Genomic DNA, 8010 nt, shown 5'->3' with positions numbered 1-8010 from the left:
CACAATCCTTCTGACTTATCAGTGAGGGAGTGTTACCCACTGAGCCACAGAGAAATGTCTTCCTCTTTGTGCTTTCTGTTATGGTTAAGGTTATTTTCTCAATGTTATGCCTCTAGATGGAAATGTACAATGTTTTGAACGTTCTTACCTGTAATTTATGTGGACTGTGTTTAACCTGTCACGTGCCCCACCAATGCATTATCATATAAATAGTTGACTGCATAGTTAATCATTTAATTTCCACAGAAATTTCTGTCTGATCTCTTTATTTTTATTGCTTGTCCCACATCAATCTCTCATCTCCATCGATTTAATTTTATATTCTTTTTGCTGCCTCTCTCATTGTTTTTGATTTGTTTATACTCCCCCCACATGATGTCAGAGCCCATTTAATGTGGCCCATTTGCGAGTATGACTCCACTTTATTGCGTTACTGCAATCTCACAAGCTGGTTGCAGGAAAGACATATTTTAGAGAGTATTAGGCAAACCATTTAATGAATAATCCCCATGTTTGCCCTGTCATCTTGACCCGTGAATACTTTGCAGAAGAGGTTTTGGTGAGTCCAGTGTGTGAGGAGCTCTGTACAATGTCAGCGTGACACTGATCGACAGCAGGCATCAGTCTGAGAGTCACCCTGAACAACAACATTTTAACAAAGCAATGGAATTTACAGTCTAGTTTGTAACAGCAGGTTCATATTCGTAAGTATATATTCCTTAAAAATGTATATCAACTTTGTAGTTTTGCTTTTGGCAAGTTTATGGGAAGCCATTCCTTATGGTTGGATAGTCTGTGAGGAATACTTCTGTTAGGAGTTAGATCATGTTACACTGCACAACTAATTTAGCAGGACAAAGATTTGAAAAGGCTCCTTCAATATCATGCAATGTCCAAAAATCCCTTTTGATCGATAAATTGTTGAAGGAACTTCTTGATGGTTCATATTTGTAGTTTGTGTTAGTTTTTTTTTGTTTTTTTAAAAAAAAGTTTTGATGTTTGTGAAATACTCCCCAGTATTGCACACAATACACAAATGTTTGAATGAATCCCTAATGGAGAATTGGCCAATCTAAATGAGAGATTTGTAGATTTGTGCCATTTTGAACTGATCTTACAAGTTCTAAAAGCACCAATAAACTCTGCTCTGTAAGCTGATTGTCTGAAAGAAACGTTTTCACATGTTACTACTGCAAGAAGCTGGCGTAACCGTGCGATGTGTTTAAAGGGGAGGCTTGGAATCTTTTGCATTTCTTAACTGTACTTTCTCACTGCTAACGTAAAGCTTTATTTCCTTAAAATGTTTAGCACTGTGCAAAGTCTTGGGTCTCCTTGCCCTTTCAGTCTGTACGAAGTGCTCTGCTGCTAGTTGTTTTCCCTGCGTCAAAGCATTTACAGTGACACCAAAAATGTGAAGATAGACACAGTAACGAGAGGGCATAGGACTTTAGATGATCACCAAGAGAATTAAAAGGAAAGTTAGAAAAATCTCTTCCCACAGAGGGTGTGAGAATGTGAAATTCTCTGCCACAAACGGTTGCTGAAAATTGAGTCAATAAATACTCTCCCCTCCCCATCTCTGTAACCTCCTCCAGCCCTACAACCCTCCGAGATCTCTGCGCTCCTCCAATTCTGGCCTTTTGCGCATCCCCGATTTTCATCGCCCCACCATTGGCGGCCGTGCCTTCAGCTGCCTGGGCCCTAAGCTCCGGAATTCTCTCCCTAAACCCCTCCGCCTCTCTCTCTCCTTCTTTAAGGCCTTCCTTAAAACCTACCTCTTTAAAGCTTTTGGTCACCTGCTCTAATATCTCCTTATGTGACTCGGTATGAATTTTGTCTAATAATCGCTCCTGTGAAGCGCCTTGTGTCATTTTGCTACGTTAAAGACGCTATATAAATGCAAGTTGTTGTTGCTGTTGATGTTTTAAACACAAATTAGATTGTTGATTGAAAAAGAGGCATCTTAAAAGAAGGACTTGCATTTCTATAGCCCCTTTCACGGCCTCAGCATATCCCAAAGCGCTTTACAGCCAGTGAAGTACTTTTGAAGTGTAGTCATTGTTGTAATGTAGGAAACGCAGAAGCCAAATTGCACACAGCAAGATCCCACAAACAGCAATGTGATAAATGACCAGATAATCTGTTTTAGTGAAATTGGTTGAGTGATAAATATTGGCCAGGACATCAAGGAGAACTCCCCTGCTTTTCTTCGAAATAGTACCTTTTATGCCCACCTGAGAGGGCAGATGAGGCCTCGGTTTAATGTTTCATCCGGAAGACAGCATCTCCGATAGCACTCCCTCAGTACTGGCACTGGAGTGTCAGGTAGATTTTGTGCTCAAGTCTCTTGAGTGGAACTTGACCCCATGACCTTCTGACTCAGATGCAAGAGTGCTGCCTGTATCAAGCTGGATAGCCCGGTGGTGAAGGATAGAACACTAGAGCCTGGTCTTCAGTTGCTTCCAAGCCTTTATTCACAGAGATCCACATTACCAGCCCCACACCCTGGATAAGCTCTCATATAAATGTATATCAGAGAGTCCCCAATTGATACGCACCACCTGAATACAATTAACACTAATTGATATAAATCATACAATTAACACTGTGCACTGAGCAGGAGAGTGGGATTAGACTGGGTGGGATATTAAAGGGTATGGGGAACGAGCAGGAGAGTGGGATTAGACTGGGTGGGATATTAAAGGGTATGGGGAACGAGTAGGAGAGTGGGATTAGACTGGGTGGGATATTAAAGGGTATGGGGAACGAGCAGGAGAGTGGGATTAGACTGGGTGGGATATTAAAGGGTATGGGGAACGAGCAGGAGAGTGGGATTAGACTGGGTGGGATATTAAAGGGTATGGGGAACGAGCAGGAGAGTGGGATTAGACTGGTTGGGATATTAAAGGGTATGGGGAACGAGCAGGAGAGTGGGATTAGACTGGGTGGGATATTAAAGGGTATGGGGAACGAGCAGGAGAGTGGGATTAGACTGGTTGGGATATTAAAGGGTATGGGGAACGAGCAGGAGAGTGGGATTAGACTGGGTGGGATATTAAAGGGTATGGGGAACGAGCAGGAGAGTGGGATTAGACTGGGTGGGATATTAAAGGGTATGGGGAACGAGCAGGAGAGTGGGATTAGACTGGGTGGCTCGTGTGGTACAGACTTGATGGGCCAATTGACCAAAAATATTGGCTTCACTATGGTGGAGGATTTTTACATGTTTAACTCGCAGATATTAAGAATGGAAATCAGTGCTTGTGTGGAGCTGAAACAATTTCCATTGTATTCTGGTTTTATTTGCAGCAGGCCCCGTCTGCCTCTTCTGGTGGTTCAGTTAAACACCAAAGATCTTACAACGCTATTTGATGAACGGGGAGTTTTCCTGGTGTTTTGGCCAATATATAGCTATACAAAACCCTGGTTAGACCGCACCTGGAGTACTGTGAGCAGTTCTGGGCACCGCACCTTCGGAAGGACATATTGGCCTTGGACAGAGTGCAGCGTAGGTTTACTAGAATGATACCCAGACTTCAAGGGTTAAGTTACGAGGAGAGATTACACAAATTGGAGTTGTATTCTCTAGAGTTTAGAAGGTTAAGGGGTGATCTGATCGAAGTTTATAAGATGTTGAGGGGAACGGATAGGGTGGATAGAGAGAAACTATTTCCGCTGGTTGGGGATTCTAGGAGTAGGGGGCACAGTCTAAAAATTAGAGCCAAACCTTTCAGGAGTGAGATTAGAAAACATTTCTACACACAAAGGGTGGTAGAAGTTTGGAACTCTCTTCCGCAAACGGCAATTGATACTAGCTCAATTGCTAAATTTAAATGTGAGATAGATAGCTTTTTGGCCACCAAAGGTATTAAGGGATATGGGCCAAAGGCAGGTATAAGGAGTTAGATCACAGATCAGCCATGATCTTATCAAATGGGGGAGCAGGCACGAGGGGCTGAATGGCCTACTCCTGTTCCTATGCTCCTATGTTCCTAATATGCCTCCCCTGGTCAACACCACCAAAACTAATTAACTGATAATTCATCTCATTACTGTTTGTGAGGCCGCAGTATCTGGATAATGGATGCTACGTTCCTCTACATAACAGTGACTGCATCTCAAAATGATTCATTGGATGCTAAGCACTTTGGGACATGTCAAAGACATGATATGGTGCTATATAAATGCAAGTTCCTTCCTTATAAACACAATATTGATATTTCTAAATACAAGTTCTTTCTTACCTTCCTTCTTTCTCTCTTTTGCTCTCTTTCTCTCTCTCGATCTCTTTCTATCTCTCCCTGTTGCATTAATGGAAATTAATTATCTGCCCCCTCCCCGCATGGCAGTATCTGAATCACTCACATGCACTCACAGCTACATATCTGTGGCATTAAACACCACACAGTGTGCTGCCAGCTCCCTTTATCAGTGATAGAGAAAGGAATCTAATCTTGCCCTCTTGTTAAATGGCTTCCCTTTTATGATAATCGTGATGAGCATTATTGCTTTGGCTTCTCTCTATGGCACACACGGACATATAATAACGTCAGGTGCAATATAATCCAGCCGTGGATATGTGGAATAGACTCCCAGATAAAGCAGATAATTGCCTTATTGATTAACGCCTTTTAACAAGGGCTGGGTGAATCCTTGGTTAGCAGCAGGATTATAAAGATAAGCAGAGATAGAGATAATTGAATGTCTATTTAGATCATTATGATCCTCGGCCAAAGAAATTCTGGAAATGTGAGACCTTTAGCCCATGATGTCTAAATGTGCAATGAGCTGTTGTGGAGTGATTGGTGGGGGTGGGGGGGAAACAGGAAGGTTTTTCTCAGGAGATTAAATGGTTTGAGTTGAGTCCACAATAGGACCATTTCTCTCAACTGCTGGAATGTCTCCGTGCTGTCACACTGCTTGTCCAACATCTAATCTTGGGTGAATCACAACTTCCTCCCGCACAACATTGGGTTAATGAAGTCATGATCCACAGCTCTTGTCACAAGCTCCATAATCACACCACCGGCTCGTACGTTTGGCTCCCTCTCCCCCAGTGCAGTAAATCCTAGCCGGTGTATATGAATCCCTCCATATTGCCTTCCTGTCCTATCTCTGCAATCTCCTCCTGCCCTATATCCCCTCCTAAAAACTGCGTTCTTCTAGCTCTGGCCCTCCGTGCAACAAGCGGGTAGATGGAGTAGAGATACAGATCAGCCATGATCCAATTGAATGGCGGAACAGGCTCGAGGGGCTGAATGGCCTCCTCCTGTTCCTACGTTCCTATGTTCCTAACTCCAAATGGCAGCACAGTTTTCAGCCGCCTGGGTCTTGCTCTCTGGAATTCCCGTCTTAAAACTCCTGCCCTTCGCCTCTACCTTTTAAAAACTTTCTCGAAACTCATCTCCTTGTTCAAGCTTTTGGTCACCCTTTCTTTCTGGCTCACTGTCTGTCTGTGAAAAGCCATGGGGCATTTTTTACACTAGAGGCTTCTATATAAGTTCAAGCTTTTATTTGTACAGGTAATTTTAAAAATATTTCAATCAGTGTTAAAATTCTAGAGATCCAGACGGCATTGCGAGCACCAAATTAAAAAATTGGAGTGAATAATCATAACTGAAAAATGTCATTTATGAGTTGTAACTTTCTAATCCCCTTGACTACAGGTGTGATTATACTGCCAGTAAAACATTACTTTATGATTGTTTGATGATTTCAGTTCTCAGAGAAATAGCCCTTTTTATAAATAATTTACAGCCCTGAGCTCTCGATCACCACTGCATTAAATTTATGGACCTGTTAAGCAGGCTGAAACAAAATCAGGCCATTTTTAGGAAGCCTTCTTGAATTTGGATGAATGTACCAGTAAAATATTTACTCGTTAATTCATTCATTGTTGATGCACTCGCCAAAATATGGACCGAGATGATGCCATCATAACATTTCACGATGTTAAGGGTCTGAGACAAGAGCAGAGAATCAGCAGTAACTTGAAGCCCACCTCTACATCACATTCGGAAAATGAACTACAATTTGGCAAAAACTAGCCGGGAAAATGAATGTTGTGAACCACTAAACTAAAACATTACATTTGAAATACAAGTCTTTCTGATAATTAACTTACTCATTTAGAAAATAAATCTCACCAATTTTCACCCAAGGAATCATTCTCTTACGGTTATGTAGAATTAGACCGCACCTGGAGTACTGTGAGCAGTTCTGGGCACCGCATCTTCGGAAGGACATATTGGCCTTGGAGGGAGTGCAGCGTAGGTTTACTAGAATGATACCCGGACTTCAAGGGTTAAGTTACGAGGCGAGATTACACAAATTGGGGTTGTATTCTCTAGAGTTTCGAAGGTTAAGGGGTGATCTGATCGAAGTTTATAAGATATTAAGGGGAACAGGGTGGATAGAGAGAAACTATTTCCGCTGGTTGGGGATTCTAGGAGTAGGGGGCACAGTCTAAAAATTAGAGCCAGACCTTTCAGGAATGAGATTAGAAAACATTTGTACACACAAAGGGTGGTAGAAGTTTGGAACTCTCTTCTGCAAACGGCAATTGATACTAGCTCAATTGCTAAATTTAAATGTGAGATAGATAGATAGCTTTTTGGCAACCAAAGGTATTAAGGGATATGGGCCAAAGGCAGGTATATGGAGTTAGATCACAGATCAGCCATGATCTTATCAAATGGGGGAGCAGGCACGAGGGGCTGAATGGCCTACTCCTGTTCCTATGTTCCTAGAATTACATAGAATTTACGGCACAGAAACAGGCCATTCGGCCCAACTGGTCTGTGCCAGCGTTTATGCTCCACACGAGCCTCCTCCGAACTTACTTCATCTCACCTCACCAACATATGCTTTTAATGGTCCCTTGGGTACTGATTGCCTTCAGTTACATGGTCTACATAACTATTAATTTGTGTGTGAACCTCTATAGTGAGTGTCAACTAGTTAACACTAGTTAGTAAAGGACAACACAGCCAAGATTGATTCTACCTTGACTGTAGATCGGTGTTTGTAAATATAGTAGAGCTGTTTGAAGAGGTGAAAGGAATGCAGTAGATGTGGTGTATATGGATTTTCAGAAGGCTTTCGATAAGGTGTCTCACAGGATGCTTGTTACTAACATTCAGGTGTATGGTATATGAGGAAATATAGTAGCAGGGATAGAAAGTTGGTTAATGGGCAGGAAACAAAGGGTTAGGGTAAATGGCTGTTGCTTGTACAGGAGCAAAGTTGGGAGTGGTGTTCCCCAGGGGTCAGTGTTGGGACTTTTTTTTCTCTTAATAAAGATAGACCTCGGCATAGGGAAATCTCCCAATGACACAAAAGTCAAAGGTTTGGCAAAGAACGAGATGGACTGAGAAAAGTGGCAGATGAAATTTAATGTGGATAAAAGTGAGATAATGGACATTGTGAGGAGAAACAAGGAGTGGGGGTTTACACTCTGAAAACACACTGAGAGGTGCGGATGAACAGAGAGACCTAGCAGTTCAAACACATAACGTCTTGAATGTGCGAGTGCAGGTAGATAACGCCATAAAGAAGGTTAATAGTATTTTGGGTTTTATAAGTAGGGGCATAGAGTACAAGAGTAAAGAAGTAATAATAAATTTGTACAAGGCAATGGTCAGCTCACAGTTTCAGTACTGTGTGCAGTTTTGGGCATCCCATTTATAGAAAGGTCATTAAATCCACAGAGAGCAAACAGCGTAGATTCACCAGGGTGATGCCAAAAATGGGAAACTACAGATATGAGGAAAGACTTAAGATATTGGAGCTATTTCCACTGGAGCAAAGAAGGCTAAGAGGAGATTTAATATAGATTTTTTTTAAATAATGAGGAGTTTCGATAGAGTGGAGAAGGAAAGACTATTTATTCTGGCTGGAGAGACACTAACAAGGGGTGATCAACTTAAAGTTGTCACCAGGAGACCGAGGCGAGAGGTTCGGAGAATTGTCTTTACTGATGAGGGAGATTGAAACGTACATTTGGGAAGA

The 8010-nt window shown here is 42.1% G+C and overlaps 1 protein-coding gene across 4 annotated transcripts in view; it reads left to right on the top strand.

Moving 5' to 3' along the window:
• The first annotated feature begins 378 nt into the window (after positions 1–378).
• nr1h4 (nuclear receptor subfamily 1, group H, member 4) overlaps positions 379–8010 on the top strand; it is an 89472-nt gene continuing 81840 nt past the window's right edge. For 2 of the 4 annotated variants that reach the window (XM_067999233.1, XM_067999234.1), the window contains exon 1: positions 379–704. The gene's annotated coding sequence lies outside the window, so the exon portion shown is untranslated. The remainder of the gene's footprint in view (positions 705–8010) is intronic. The other 2 variants (XM_067999229.1, XM_067999228.1) reach the window with 1 other exon arrangement.

This window comes from Heptranchias perlo, chromosome 18, assembly GCF_035084215.1.
Source record: "Heptranchias perlo isolate sHepPer1 chromosome 18, sHepPer1.hap1, whole genome shotgun sequence".
NCBI classification, from domain to species: Eukaryota; Metazoa; Chordata; class Chondrichthyes; order Hexanchiformes; family Hexanchidae; genus Heptranchias; species Heptranchias perlo.
The sequence above is the reverse complement of the archived record's forward strand: the minus strand, read 5'-3'. Positions and strand labels throughout refer to the sequence as shown.